Consider the following 15,723-nt stretch of genomic DNA (forward strand, 5'->3'; position numbering starts at 1 on the left):
GAGCTCCCTATAATCTGGACACATGCGCCATGATCCATCCTTCTTGTGCACCAATACTACTGGAGCTGAGAAAGAACTTTGACTCGGTTGAATTATACCAGCCTCTAGCATTTCTGCAACCATACGTTCAATTTCACTTTTTTGGACATAGGGATATCTGTACGGCCTGATGTTTGGAGGAACACTTCCTGGAATCAGATGAATAGCATGATCATGATCACGCATAGGTGGGAGACCCTTGGGAGTCTCAAATACCTTGGAATGATTGTCGAGGACTTTTTGGAGATCTGGAGAAATAGATGATTCCAATGTGGAAACATCTAGCGAGCATAATTGTGCAATTACACCTCTTTGCTCCTTTTTTAGAAGCTTTGTCATACCATGAGAGCTGATTATCTTTCCTGGTTTCCCTTCAATACCCCTTAATTCAACTTCCTTTCCTTCTGTAGAAAATTTGATGAAAAGTTCTTGAAAATTAAAAGCTATTGTACCCAAGGATTGTAGCCATTGGATTCATAGTACAACATCCGCACCTCCCATTGGAATGGAAAGAATTGGGCTAGTCAATACATATTCTCCCATGGATAGCTTGATATTATGGCACTTTCCAGAGCAATTTATTGTTCCTCCATTTGCAATCATCACTTGACACTCTGGTGCTGGATATAGGAAGCAATTCAATTCTTTTTCTACCCTACAATGAATAAAATTGTGGGTGCTTCTTGAATCAATCAACACTATTACCTTTTTCTTCTTGATTTGTCCTTCTATCTTGATGGTTTGAGGAGTGGTAATTCCCGCCAATGCATTACAAGATATGGTCGGATTTATTTGTTCTTCATCTAGGCTTTGTTCCTGAAGTATATCTTCTTCTTTTGACCTTTCTTGCTCCTTTTCTTCTTCCTCTTCACAATCTATGTAGAATAATTTCTTCTCAGCACACTTATGACCTTTAATGTATTTGCTATCACAACTGTAACAAAGCCCTTTTGCTCTTTTTTCTTCCAATTGTTGTGGTGTCAACCTTATAGGTTGTGGAAGACTAGGGGCAACAACACTTCCGTCTTTATAGTTGTGAGTGGTATGCTTCCTGGTTGCCATAATTTTGCTTTCCATTTTTCTTGCTAACCTGAATGCCTTCTCTAATGAATCAGGTTCCCAAAGGCGAACATCATGTTGGATATTATCCTTTAAAGACCCTATGAACACATCAATCCTATGCTCCTCTGGAATATCTTTTACCCTTATGTTCAATTTTTGGAACTCCTCAATGTGCTCCATTACTGAACTCTTTTGTTTGAGACTTATCAATTGGCTAAAAAAAGTGTTGCTTTTTGTATCTTCATAATGTGCTATCAATTCTTCCGTAAAAATTGCCCAAGTGATAAATTGTTTACGAGAGCAAAGCCATTGATGCCATACAAACTGATTTGGTTCCAAATATACAGTTGCCATACGTACCTTTTGTGCATTTTGCACATTATTGAGATCGAAGAATTGCTCCATCTGTAATATCCATGTGGCGGGATCCTTGCCATCAAACTTCCTCATATCGATTTTTGGAATATGGTGATTCTTCGATCCAACATTAGCGTCTATGGAATCATGATTAACATTTCTTTTGTTCTCATCATGAGTTTCCTTTACTACCTTTTCACCATTAGTGACCCTTTCTTGTAGCAACTTCTTCAATTCTTCCATGTTTGTCTTCATATCTGTCTTCAAATCTGCCATGTCTCTCTTCAAATCTGTCTTCGAATCATCCATCTTAGCTTCCATGCCCTTTATCTTAGATTCCATGCCATTTATCTTAGATTCCACGCCACTTATCTTAGCTTCTGTTAGCTTTTGTGAGCGTGACATTTGTTGCACTTGTTCTTGTAATTTTGATATATCATGTAGCATTTCTTCCTCTTCTTCATGGGTCATGCTAGAGCTTTCAGGTTCCTTACTAGGTGTTTTCATTTTCTTTCCTCGGGGCATCAGTTACCGATAATAATGCTTTACTATGCCCTTTAAATTCCGTTAAACCAAGCTTACACAAAAATTAAAAAAAAACTACACACCTTTTTTTACTTTATAGAAGCCTGATATTGAATCTGATGTATCTCTGTAATTTCGGATCATCCAATTCTGAAATTGCTACCCGTAGTAGCCTTCTGCGTCCTCTTTCCAATGCCACAAGTCTGAGCCAAATTGGATTCTCCAAGGAAGCGTTATGTGAAATCTCCCACAGTGACTTGTTTTTAGACTGGTTCAGTAGAGCGAACTTGTACGACGTGCCACGAGTGATTGTTTCAACCTTTGAATCTGAAACACACACACAAGAAACTACAGTCCGTCCTCTTTCTGTACCTTCTTACGAAATTTCAATCTGATCCCCAGAGAGAAAGTTATGACGATTTTCCCCAGGTCACCTGTTTTGAATGTAATTCAGGAGTCTGCAAAAAGACCAACTTCCTCAGATCATATCTCCGCAAATATCGCGCTAAAAGCTCTGAAATTCGGACCCAAGGTTCAGCGTGATTTCTTCTCAAATGGGTTTTTTTTTGTGACTTTTGAAACGTCACAGAAAAAAAGTTATAGCGAAAATGCCACGATGACCTGTTTGGAGCAGTGAAACCCTAGAATCCAAAGCTCTGATACCAAATGTTATGAAACCAGCTCACAAAAAGATAGAAAAGAGAGATCCACGCCTTAGAATTCAGCCTCTTCGAGGGGGAAACTTCCTTTACATTACATAAATGAACAATTCTTTGATGATACAAATGACAAAACCTCCTTTCTATATATAGGAGTCTAGGGAGTCACAATATAATCCAGCCGACCTAACAATAATAATATAAAGCCACAGAAATAACAATAGAGGGATTCTATGGGGCACAGAAATAACAATATGGGGGTAATAGGGGCACCACAATATAAATAATGGGTATAACTACAATAGTAATGGGGTAATCACTAGTATTATAGGGACCCAACATATGTAGCCTATATGGGTTGCCCAATAATTCTAAGTTTTCCATAGAATGGATTCCTCTATTTGATGCCTGTGTTAATTCCCACATCATGAATTGGGCCACTATCCTATCTGATAACCTAGCCACCATCATTACCGAGTATCAAAAAAAGAGAGCCTCCTCTCCAAAGAACCTTCCCCCCTTCTATTTTAGTTCCTACATTATGGATGCCATTTGTTTCTGCGCTGCATTTCCGACCATGGGTTGGAAATGAACCTTATAGGACCCCTACCCTATCCACCTCAGTCATAAGCAAATATGGGAATCATATACCTCATTTCTATAAGATATGTCATTATGTTATTTTTCCCCTGCATTAAATCATTTTCAATAGAAAAGTCCCCAGGTTTTCCCAAGAAGCTGAAACAGACCTTCTAGCTGTTGGCAAATATTTTATTAAAGAATGGTTCACCTACATTAGGGTTTTTGGTAGTAAAACCAACCCACATGTCCTTCCTTTGTATGTTTCTGATAAATTGTTAGCAAGGGAAATCACTCACTAGACCGTGGGAAAAGGCCTAACTAAAGTCCTCAAATAAAACAAGAAGTTATGATGGCCCTCTTTTCCTGTAAAGTGCGGTTCTTTTGCTTTAGAAAATTTTAATCATGCCATTAAGGAGTCAGTAAACATGGAAGCCCTTAGGCTTCATACATTGCCGAAAAGGAATTTTGATCCAGACAAGGTAGAACATAACATCACTACTGCGGTAAAACTAAAGCCATACAACCATGAGGATAATTATTTTGGAGACCTATTATAGTTGGCCAAGTCCTTCGAACAAGCATTCGAATGGGCTAAAGCGAACCTAAGTCCTAATTTTTTTTAAAGATTTCAGGAATTCAAAATGAAAGGCTCAAAGTAATCCCAATGCACTTGTTGAAGATCGGGGATAAGCCTACACCAAGTGTGATTGTTAACAGTGAAGGACCTAGTTCTCGCACAGTGTCTCAGGTGAATACTGAGAAAAAACCATATACGGGGAAGGCCCAAGAGACAGATAATACAGGAAAGTCCAGCAGAAAGTCACCTGAGAAACAAGTTCTGAGCACCCCACCTAAAGAAATTAGTTCAAGGGTCAAAGGCAACAATTTGGAGCAGAAGTGGGATCAGTTTAATCAGAAACTGCAAGACACTTCCAAAATGACAGATACCCAAGAGACAATGAAGTGTCAAACTCCTCTACGTATTCAGGGGAATACAGAGACCAAGTCTATGGACGAGCAGTCTAAACCCATGGATGAGTAGTCCAATCCTATGGATGTGCAGGCGAAAACATCCCAGCAGATCGTGTTGAAAAGTGTGCAACAAGAAATGCTTGTTGAGAATGCAACAAGATGATGGAGCTTAGTGGAAAGGAGTCACCTTCACTAAATGGGCCCACAGGAAAATTATGGCGCAAAGTCTATTTTTGGATCACAACAGGAGTGATCATAGCAGGAGTGATCACAGCAGGAGCGACCACAGTAGGAGCGATCACAGCAGGAGCGATCACAGCAGGAGTGATCACAATAGGAGTGATCACAGCAAGAGTCATTAGAGTCTATTTTTAGGCTACTAGTCAAAAATAGAAAATTCAAATATTATTGTCTCATAATAATATTTAGACTATAAACTTTATCTTATTCTCTTGGAGCACTTTAGTTTGAGCTACAGATGTGGCACATGCAGCTGTCAGAAGGAAATACATTTTCTTATGTGTTAGTTGAGCTATTGCATGTAGGACATCAGTTAGAACTCATGTGGTTGAGTTCTGTGGAGTTGGATGAGAAGTTAATGGAGTTGTGTTCAGTTTGACTTAGTTGAACTAGTTGTATTTAGTCTAACTGAGCAATAGACTAAGTGATGAGTTGTGTGAATTAGTTATTAATTAATTCACTAATTATTAACTCATAATGAAACTGAAGAATACATCAATTAACTCAGTGCATGTACAGTTAGTGGAGACAGGTGTTAGAGGTTGAGATTGCTATCAGTTGTGCATGAGATTGTGCACATGCATGGGATTGAGTTATGCCAATGATCTCTGCATAGTGTGGGCCAATACCAAGTGAAATATAGCTTGTGCTCATGTGATTTACAGTGTGGGTGATTTTCACAAGGTAAATAGGAGTTTGGATCGGCCATTCTCATTCATTCTCAGCAAGTATTGTGCAGTGGAGGCAGGCAAGCAGCGGAGGAGATTTGGAGATCAGATCTAAGCTGTATTGTGTGTAACAAGTGGAGATAGTGCTGGATACTTGTGAGGAGTATTGTACTATGTATTGTTACATGTTCTCAATCAATATAATATACAGATAGTTGGGGTTTTTAGCGAGATGCTTTCCCCGGGAAAATACTGTGTTGATATGTGTGATTGATGCTTCTATGTGCACATGTTATTGTTTATGCTTCTGTAAATTGATGATCAAAGTAGAGGAGGTTATGTATTATGCATGTTTCCGCAATAGTGTATAATCGGGATAATCTCTGTTGAATAAGTGTCATATTATTCAAAATTTCTACAAACCGAGATTATCCCTGCTCTACCCACATCAAAGATCGTCTTGAAAGTAACCGAAATCCCTCCACTTGATGTGTTCTACAGCCTGCTCCACAAGGCAGTAGTAAGAAGATAGAGAAAAATAAAAAGGGTAGAAACACCCGAGCTCCCACTTGGAAATGAGCTAATGGACATATTTTTTAGGGACATTCCTTCCAACCCAGCTGAGAACTTGACTAGATTGTCACAGTTCATGGAGGCATATGCAGCGACCACCATGGACAAAGCCACTGAAGTCTCTACTTTTTTTAGAGAAAAGGAGGAGAGGATTGCACAGCGCGAGAAAAAACTCGAAACAAATAAAGAAAGTGCGAACAAGTAAGCAACTGAGCAGCTTGCCCAATTGCAACAGAGCATGGAGGTCTTGAAAATAAGCCACCAAGCTGATTTATTGGCTAAAAACATGCAACTCCAAGAATTGTAGCAAGCCATGGAAAGATATAAGGATGTTCCCACTACCGAGGAGTTCTTTAAAGAAGCCCTGGAACTAAATTCCCTCTTAATGAAACAGCTGGAGCATTTCTGCTAAAAGATGTCACACATTACTCCTTATTTGATCACTAACGACCAACTAATAGATAATGTGATCGACGAGAGAACCAAGTTTACTAATCTCAACACCAAAATCTCAGAGTTCATCAAATGAAAAGAATCAGAAGACAGAAGGAAGGTCAATCTACCTAAAATTGGGGAGACACACAAAGACATTCTTTTCATAGATTAGGACGCGATAATCAAGCAAGCTAAGCTAGCAGTGGCAAGGGAAGCTGGGGTATCAAAGAATATAATTAAGGTGGTGAACCACACTTGGTTTGTCACCAACCTGCTAAAGGAAGGCAGTCTAAAATAAATGCCCGATTTAGGTGCTTTGCATAAATGCTGGCAGGAAAAGGCAGGGACTCAAAGGGAGGCAATCGCAAAATTGACCAAGACCGACTGGGAGTCGTATTGTAAATACATCGTAAATTTGTATAACTAGATCATGACCCTTAACTGCTCACTTCATTCGACTCAGCAGGTGCTACCACCTCTCACCGATGCGATTTTTGCAGGACAGATCAGGACACATTTTGGGGCACCTCCTCAACTCAAACCAATGACCGATATATGCAATTTGAAGGAAAAGCTGGCAAACCTAAAATAATCATCTTAGTTCTTCTCATCAAGCCACTATTTATTTTTAGAGTTAGTTAACCAATTAGGAGGAAGGTTGTTTGAAACCTCCTCAAATTTTTGTATAATCTATTTTTTCACATTAGTTAGAATAGTATTTATACCTTTCTCATGCATTTAGAGAAGGGTCCAGAATTTTATCAAAAACATTTGCAAAGAATGCACTTTTGTAAGTTTGTGAATGCTTTGGTGAAATTATGGAATATGATCATTTCTTTTAAATATCACACTACTTTCCTTTGTTGATGCAATATTGTTTTCTTGGGAGATAATTTGATTTGAAGAAAGGAGCTCATCCATGTCATTAGTTAAATGAGCAGAATTTCGCACATATGGTACTATTATCTTGTATGAGAAATTCAGTTTTCTTTTAATAAGTGACAACACTTTACTTTCATGAATTGTATGTGAGATGTATTCTTTCTGTTAAGCGTTAATTGCACTATTGTATGACCCTAGCTAAAATTGTTAATTTTCATATATATAATTCATCATATATGCGATATATTTTAAAAATTTCTTTGACTAACTATTTAGTCAAAGAAATTATCTTATATGTTATCATCTCTGTTTATGCGTGATTAATCTTTATTATCACATGTGAAGAAGATACCTATTGTAGATCGCATATCACACAGAAATACCGAGGTTTATATTAGAATAAGTTAGTTATAAGATTTATATGATAGAATAGGTCATTTAGATTATCATTATTCTATTGTAAATTCTTATGAAGCACCCAATCTCATCTTAAAACCCACACTGGGAAACTAGTCCCATTATCCCTAGTCGGAGCCACCACTTTAAACGGAAAGGGAGTTGTCTTAAGGTCCAGATTAGGTGTTTGTCCCCCATGTTCGGGCCACAAAAATCTGAGGCTTTTCAACATTTTGGCGCTAGAAGGAGTGCTATCCGACTATGAATGGAATATAAACCTAAAGACCAATTGAAAAACATTCATAAGAGTCAAAACCCCTCCACAACTTCTACACCTTCTAGATCTCGTTCAGAATCTCCTGATCAGAAATCTGAAGTTATAGAAACATCTCCCTCGTCTCCTGAAGTAGTAAGACAACCATATTCCCCAGATTACACTCTTGAGTCTCCCGAAGTTCATTCTTTGATACAGAAATTGGAACAGATATCCATTTCTACTGAGAAGCCACAGAGGCCCGAAGTTTCTGATGAAAGTGTTACTTCCTTATTACAACAAACTGGTGTATTAACTAGATTGCAAAGTGAAAGGCTTGGAGTAACCCCTTTTGAGTTCCCCATTCCTCCACGACATAGGAAAGTTACCTCACCAAGATCTGAAACAGATACCATCGAGATCACATCACCTTTCCATCCATTCACTTCCCACTCACTTCTACTCAATCCACAACTTCTCAACTATCCATTTCTTCAATTAGTACTGCCACTAGTAGTACTAACCCAATAGTAAGTTTTTCGCCATCTATACCTACTTCTGGACCGACCTTCCCATCTTCTCAGTGTCCAACTCAAGTTATGGCCAATCAAACCGCTCAACCTTGGACAAACCCTGGTGATGTCCTGGTTGCAAATCCAAATGCACTCCTAACAAACCCAGAAAAATGGCTATCCAAGTACAATCCCGATGATGGTCTTCTAGTCGAAGAACATCTAAATAAATTTATGTTGGCCATGAATCTTAATGGAGTTGCATATGAAGATGTTGTAATCAGATTGTTCCCTTATACCTTCCAAGGATCTGCTGGATCTTGGTATTTTTCCCTTCCAGCAGGTTCAATTAAGAACTAGCATACTTTTCAAGAAGTATTTCTTGCAAAATTTGGTGATGATAGGACCATATCATCCTTGATCAATGATCTTTCTAATTTGAAATCTAATTCAGATGAAAGGATCAAAGACTTCAACTCCAAATTTAACAGGTTACTAAATAAAAACCCAGCTGCGTCAATACCTGTTGTAGATGTACAAATAGAATGGTACATATCGTCTCTTCCCTCTAATATTGCAATTTTCGTAGATAGAGCCAATAAGGCCACCCTTGTAGAAAACATGAAAGAAGCCCTATCTGTAGAAACAAGGATTATAGCTTTAGAAAAGAGATCACAAGCAGATGAGAGGAAGTCAAAGAAAGTAACATTTAATGATGATTCTAAAAAGAAAGCTTCAAAGGACCCTTTTGATCTTGAAGGCATACAGAAAGTATTAAAGACAATGTCTAATGAAATGGTTGAAATCAAGAAGCAGGTCGCAGAATCCTCTTCTCCCAAGAAACCTTTTTGCTCGTTTAAAAGGAATCCTTCTTCTGTGTCAAAACCTTGAACACCATTTCAAATGTTGAGTCTGATCAAGAAACAAAACAAGACTCACTAGCCAAAGAGGAAGCCGAAACGGAAGAAGAAGTTGAATTAAATGGAATATGGGATTTCATCCTCCCAAATGAAGAAGAGGCACAAGCTATGCTAGTGACTACGAGAAGCAAAAACTCTCTTGACATGTCTATCACAAATCAGAAACAAAAAACTGCTACTCCTGTTAAGGAGAAAATAATAACAAAAAAGTCTAAGACTAGTAAGACAAACTCTATTCCACTAAATTCTCCAAATGCTTCCAAAACATTGGTAATCTCAGATACAGTGGAATACAACATAGTCAAATATATGAAAAAGACTAGAGAAAACATTTCATTGCATGAACTCACTAAACTCAAGCAACAACAGAAAATTGTGTTAAGAGAATTAAAAGAAGTTCCTATATCCCCTCTACCATCGGTAATAGATCTATTTCTCATATTCCTCCATTTCTGCTCACTTATGAAATTTTCAACATGAATGTTCATAACTGTCTTGTTGATTCAGGAGCCTCTTTAAATATTATGCCAAGAGCTGTGTGCACCAAATTGAATATTACGCCTCAAAAATCTGCGGTACACAGTTCAATTAAACAGTGTTGGGTCTGGAGCCTAATTGTCTTTTGTATTCAAAGGTATCGCCACATTGGACCCCAGTTCGAAATGGGGTTGCAATGCCGCCCGTAAAATATTCGCTGCAGGGGGGGTCTGGGGGGTGGCTATGACCTTTGGGGAGCCCCCCCCCCCCTGATGAGGGTTTCGGGGGCAGCGCCCCCGAAGCTAAAAACAAATGTAAAATTGCCTTGTAAAAGTATAGTAATTTCTAGTCAATCTGGGCCGTTCATTAGGTAGATGATCTGACGATAGAACTTATGTTTAGTTTAGGGGTTTTTGCCCTAGAAGGAAACCCCTTTCTTTGTATAAGGGCATTGTATTGAGTTTGTGTAATATATGTGTATTCTCCAAGCAAGAAGCAGTGGTGTGAGACTGTGAGAGAAAACAGAGGATATTACAGCGGATCTGCTGTAGGTCGTGTCTCTTCATTTTGTTGGATAATAGAAAGGAAGGACTGGCTGTTCGGGGTGGACGTAGCCCAAATTGGGTGAACCACGTATATTTGTGTCTCTCTTGTTTTGTGCATTTTCTGTGTTTATATCTCTGCAATATTTTATGTGTTCCATTGCTCCGTAATATATAATTTTCTAACAACCGGTATTAGAGCCGAAGGTCTATTTGGCTGATAAACTCGTAGGAAAGAAGGGTTCCTCGTTCGAGTGGGAGCAATGGCGGAAGATGGTAAGTTTAGGGTCGAGAAATTTAACGGCTAAAACTTCTAGTTGTGGAAGATGCAGATGGAATATTATCTATATCAGAAAGATATGTACCTACCATTGGGCCGAAAAGCAAAGATGCCAACAGGAATGACAAATGAAGAATGGAACTTTCTCGATAGAAAGGCACTCGGAACAATACGGTTGTGCCTCGTAGAATCGGTCACCTTCAACATTTCGAAGGAAACAATGATAGAGGGTTTGATTAAGGCATTGGAGAAACTATATGAAAAACCCTCGGCCTCAAACAAGGTATTTCTTATGAAACAGTTATTTAATATGAAGATGTCGGAAGGTGGATCTGTTGCAAACCATTTAAATTATTTTAATATTATTACAAGTTAGTTATGTTCTGTAGGGGTAAACTTTGATGATGAAGTTAGGACTTTTTTATTCTTGTGCTCATTACCAGAAAGTTGGAATGGTTTAGTAATGGCCATTAGTAACTCTGTTTCTGGATCTAGTACTTTAAAGTTTGATGATGTTCTCAGTGCTATCCTTAGTGAGGAAATGCGACGGAAAATCTCCGGTGAGACATCGGGTAATGATTTGAGTGAAAAGTTTAGGGGAAGAAAAATGGAAAGAGGAAAGAACTCAGGATATCGCAATAAATCAAGGAAAGGCAGATCCAAGTCTAGATCGGGGATAATGTGCTGGAAATGCGGAAAGAAATGACACTTAAAGAGAGATTTTAGATCTCGGAAGGGAAAAGAAGGAGATGCACAGCAAGAAAACAATCATGAAGCAAATGTGACAGGTGAGGTGTTACAAGATGCTTTGATTCTTTCTTTCGAAAATATCACTGATTCCTGGGTGGTAGATTCAAGAGCCTCATTTCATGCCACACCTGATAAGAAATACTTTCATGACTATGTTCAAGGAGATTTTGGACAAGTTCGTTTGGGTGACGATAAACCTTGTAAAATTGTTGGAATGGGTAACGTTCTTGTAAAACAGTAGAATGGAAACCAATGGCTACTAAAGGAGGTAAGACATGTTTCAGATCTAAAGAAAAATCTGATTTCAACAGGGCAGTTAGGTGGTGAAGGTTGTGTGACAACTTTCATAGATAAAGCTTGGAAGGTTACCAAAGGAGCCCTGGTAATAGCAAAAGGCGAAAAGGTTGGTACATTGTATTTATGCAATGGTATTTCTAACTCTATTAATGCTTTAACTTCCAAAGGAGCAGATGCAGCATTATGGCATCATAGGCTCGGACACATGAGTGAAAAGGGGATGAAGATTCTTCACCCAAGGAATTTTTTTCCGGGTTTGAAGAATGTTTTTTTTTTTTTCTAGGTTAAGACTAAACTAAGTACCCACGGGGAATTGAACCAGTGACCTATCGCAAGGAGTGCCTTAACAGCGCACCCATTCACCGTCAATCCAAAGCCCCGTGGGCGGGTTTGAAGAATGTTGATTTGGACTTCTGTGAGAATTGCATTTATGTAAAACAAAAGAAAGTTAGATTTCTTAGAGTTGGGAAAGAAAAGAAGAGCGAAAAATTAGAGCTTGTGCATACTGATGTATGGGGACCTGCTCAGGGATCATCTCTTGATGGCTCTCGTTATTATGTTACTTTTATTGATGATGCAACTAGAAAAACTTGGATTTATTGTATTAAGAATAAATCTGATGTATTTGATACTTTCAAGAAATGGAAAGCTTTGGTTAGGATTGAGACAGGAAAGAAATTAAAGTGTCTCAGATCAGACAATGGAGGTGAATATTGCAACAAAGGGTTTGATAGGTACTGTTCAGAGCATGGAATTTGCAGAGAGAACACACTTCCAAGAACACCACAAGAAAATGGTGTATCAGAAAGGATGAACAGAACAATCATGAAGCGTGCAAGGTGCATGAGATTGCATGCAGGATTGCCTTTACAATTTTGGGCAGATGTTGTAGATACTGTTGTTTATCTAATAAACAAAGGGTCTTCAAGTTCCTTGGATGGTGGTGTTCCAAAGGAAGCATGGACAGGTAAAAAGGTAAACTACTCTTTTAATGCCTTTTGGTTGTGAGGCCTTTGTCCATATTGATAAAGAAAATAGAACAAAGCTTGAGGCAAAGTCAAAGAAATGTACCTTTATTGGATATGGTGTTAATGATTTTGGTTATCTCTTATATGATTACGAAAATCACAAAATAATTAGGAGCAGAGATGTAATATTCAATGAAAAGGTCTTGTATAAGAATCAGTTGCAAGAAAAGAAATAGGAAAAATAAAACAAGGAATACGCAGTTCTTGATGAAATCACTGAAAAAAATAAAGGTTCCTGAAAATAATAATAATCAACAACCACAACAATAGCAACCACCACAACAGCAACAAGCACCCCAAACACCTGAAAGTGGTGTTAGAAAATCTACCAAGATAAGTAGACCTCCTGAACGATACTCTCCTTCATTATATTATTTATTGTTGACTGATTCTGGTGAACCCGAATGTTATGAAGAAGCAATGCAGGTTGAAAGCGGGAAGAAGTGGGAGGTAGCCATGGAAGAAGAGATGGACTCCTTAATGCATAACCAGACTTGGGACTTAGTCAGGTTTCCTGCAGGAAAAACTACATTGAATAATAAATGGGTTTACAAGATGAAGGAAGAAGATGGAGGAAAACAGAGGTACAAAGCTAGACTTGTGGTGAAGGGGTTTGCACAGAAGAAAGGTATTGATTTTGATGAAATATTTTCTCCTGTTGTTAAAATGACTTCAATCAGAACTATTTTAAGTCTAGTAGCAGTTGAAGATTTTCATCTTGAGTAGTTAGATGTAAAGACAACCTTTCTCCATGGGGATTTGGAGGAAGAGATATATATGCAGCAGCCACAAGGATATGAAGTGAAAGGAAAGGAGAAACTAGTGTGCAAGTTGAAGAAGAACTTGTATGGCTTAAAACAGGCTCCAAGGCAGTGCTATCTAAAATTTGACAAGTTTATGTTTGAACAAGGTTATACTAGATGTCACTCTGATCATTGTGTTTATTTGAAAAAAGAAAAATGATGGCAGCTATATTATATTGATATTTTATCTAGATGACATGCTTGTTGCAGGGTATAACATGCAGGAAATAAATGTGCTCAAAATAAAATTGGCAAATTCATTTGCAATGAAGGATTTGGGAGCTGCAAAACAAATCTTTGGTATGAGAATAACTAGAGACAGGAAAAATCGTAAATTAACATTGTTTCAGAATGAGTACATACAAAAGGTGTTGAAAAGATTTACTATGCACAATGCAAAACCAGTTAGTACACCTTTTTCTAGCCATTTCAAACTTAGTAAGGAAATGTGCCCAAAGACCCAAGAAGACATGGATTATATGTCTAAAGTTCCATATGCATCAGCAATTGGAAGCTTAATGTATGCAATGGTCTGCACAAGGCCTGATATTGCACATGCAGTGGGAGTTGTAAGCAGGTACATGAACAATCCAGGAAAGGAACATTGGATGGCAGTGAAATGGATTCTCAGATATTTGAAAGGTACCACAAATCAAGCATTATGCTTTGGTGGTTCAAACATTTCTCTACAGGGATATGTTGATGCAGATGTGGCAGGTGACAGAGATAATAGGAAGAGCACTACAGGATATGTATTTACTTTTGGTGGAACAACTGTTAGTTGGGTTTCAAAAATCCAAAATGTTGTTGCACTTTCAACAACATAAGCAGAGTATGTTGCTGCTACAGAGGCTAGTAAAGAAATGATTTGGTTACAAAGGTTTATGGGTGAATTGGGTAAGAAGCGTGATATGGGCACGTTATACAGTGATAGCCAAAGTGACATTCATCTTGCAAAGAATTCAACATTCCTTTCCAAGACTAAACACATACAGCTCAAGTACCATTTCATACGATCAGTGTTGGAAGATGGAGAGTTGAAGCTGGAAAAGATACACACTAGCCATAATCCTGCAGATATGCTAACAAAAGTTGTAACCAGGGAGAAACTGAGAATATGCTCAGTTTCAATTGGTCTTCAAGGATGATGATGAATATGAGAAACAACCAGGTCCAAAGAGGAGTCATTGTCCAACAAATGAAGCAGTGGTGGAGTTACTATAATCAGTCTCCAAGTGGGAGATTGTTGGGTGTGGAGCCTGATTATCTTCTGTATTCAAAGGTATCGCCACATTGGACCCCAGTTCGAAATGGGGCTGCAACGCCGCCCGTAAAATATTCACTACAGGGTGGGTCCAGGGGGGGCGGCTGTGACCTTTGGGGAGCCCCCCGTGGCAGGGGGTTTCGGGGGCAGTACCCCCGAAGCTAAAAACATATGTAAAATTACCTTGTAAAAGTATAGTAATTTCTAGTCAATCTGGGCCGTTCATTAGGAGATGATCTCACGATAGAACTTATGTTTAGTTTAGGCTATTTTGCCCTAGAAAGCAACCCCTCTCTTTGTATGAGGGCATTGTATTGAGTCTGTGTAATATATGTGTATTCTCTGATCGAGAAGCAGTGGTGTGAGACTGTCAGAGAAAACAGAGGATATTACAGCGGATCTACTGTTGGTTGTGTCTCTTCATTTTGTTGGATAATAGAAAGGAAGGATTGTCTGTTCGGGGTGGACGTAACCCAAACTAGGTGAACCACGTATATCTGTGTCTCTCTTGTTTTATGCATTTTCTATGTTTATATCTCTACAATATTTTATGCGTTCCATTGCTTCGTAATATATAATTTTCTAACAGATAAGGCAAAAGTAGAGGTACTCAGAGAAATAACATTAGTTTCAATTAGGCTTTCCTCTAATCCAAACGTTTCGCAAATAATTGATATTTTAGTGGTTGATATCCCTAAATTTTATGGTTTAATCCTAAGTAGGGATTGGTCTGAAAAGTTGCATGGTTACTTCACAACTGATTGGTCTCACATTTGGTTGCCACATAATGGTAAACCAAACCAAATCAGGGTAGACTGAGAAAAATTCATGAAATATATAGTCACTGACCTGGAAGAAATGAACCTGTTTCCTTCACCAATTACATTATTGGAAATTACTCGAATGAGTCATTTTTGGGATCCTTTAATGTGTATAGGTCTTCCTTCCCAGATAATGTCATAGTGTCTCAAATAGAATTTTTTTCATAAACAAATGCTTCCAAGTGTGTAAATTTAGTAGCTAAAATTTCAAATACTTCTTTGTTCTGGACTCTTTATTTTGATGGTTCCAAATCTGAAGATGGTGCAAGCACATGATGCATTTTGATCAATCCGCAAGGAGAGAAAACCATGTTAGCCTATAGAATTGAATTTCAGTGCACCAATAATGTTGCTGAATATGAAGCATTGATCCAAGGAATGTACAA

This window comes from Pinus tabuliformis, chromosome 2_2 (assembly GCF_031772625.1).
Source record: "Pinus tabuliformis cultivar Carrire ecotype Pingquan chromosome 2_2, CPIR1, whole genome shotgun sequence".
Classification (NCBI taxonomy): domain Eukaryota; kingdom Viridiplantae; phylum Streptophyta; class Pinopsida; order Pinales; family Pinaceae; genus Pinus; species Pinus tabuliformis.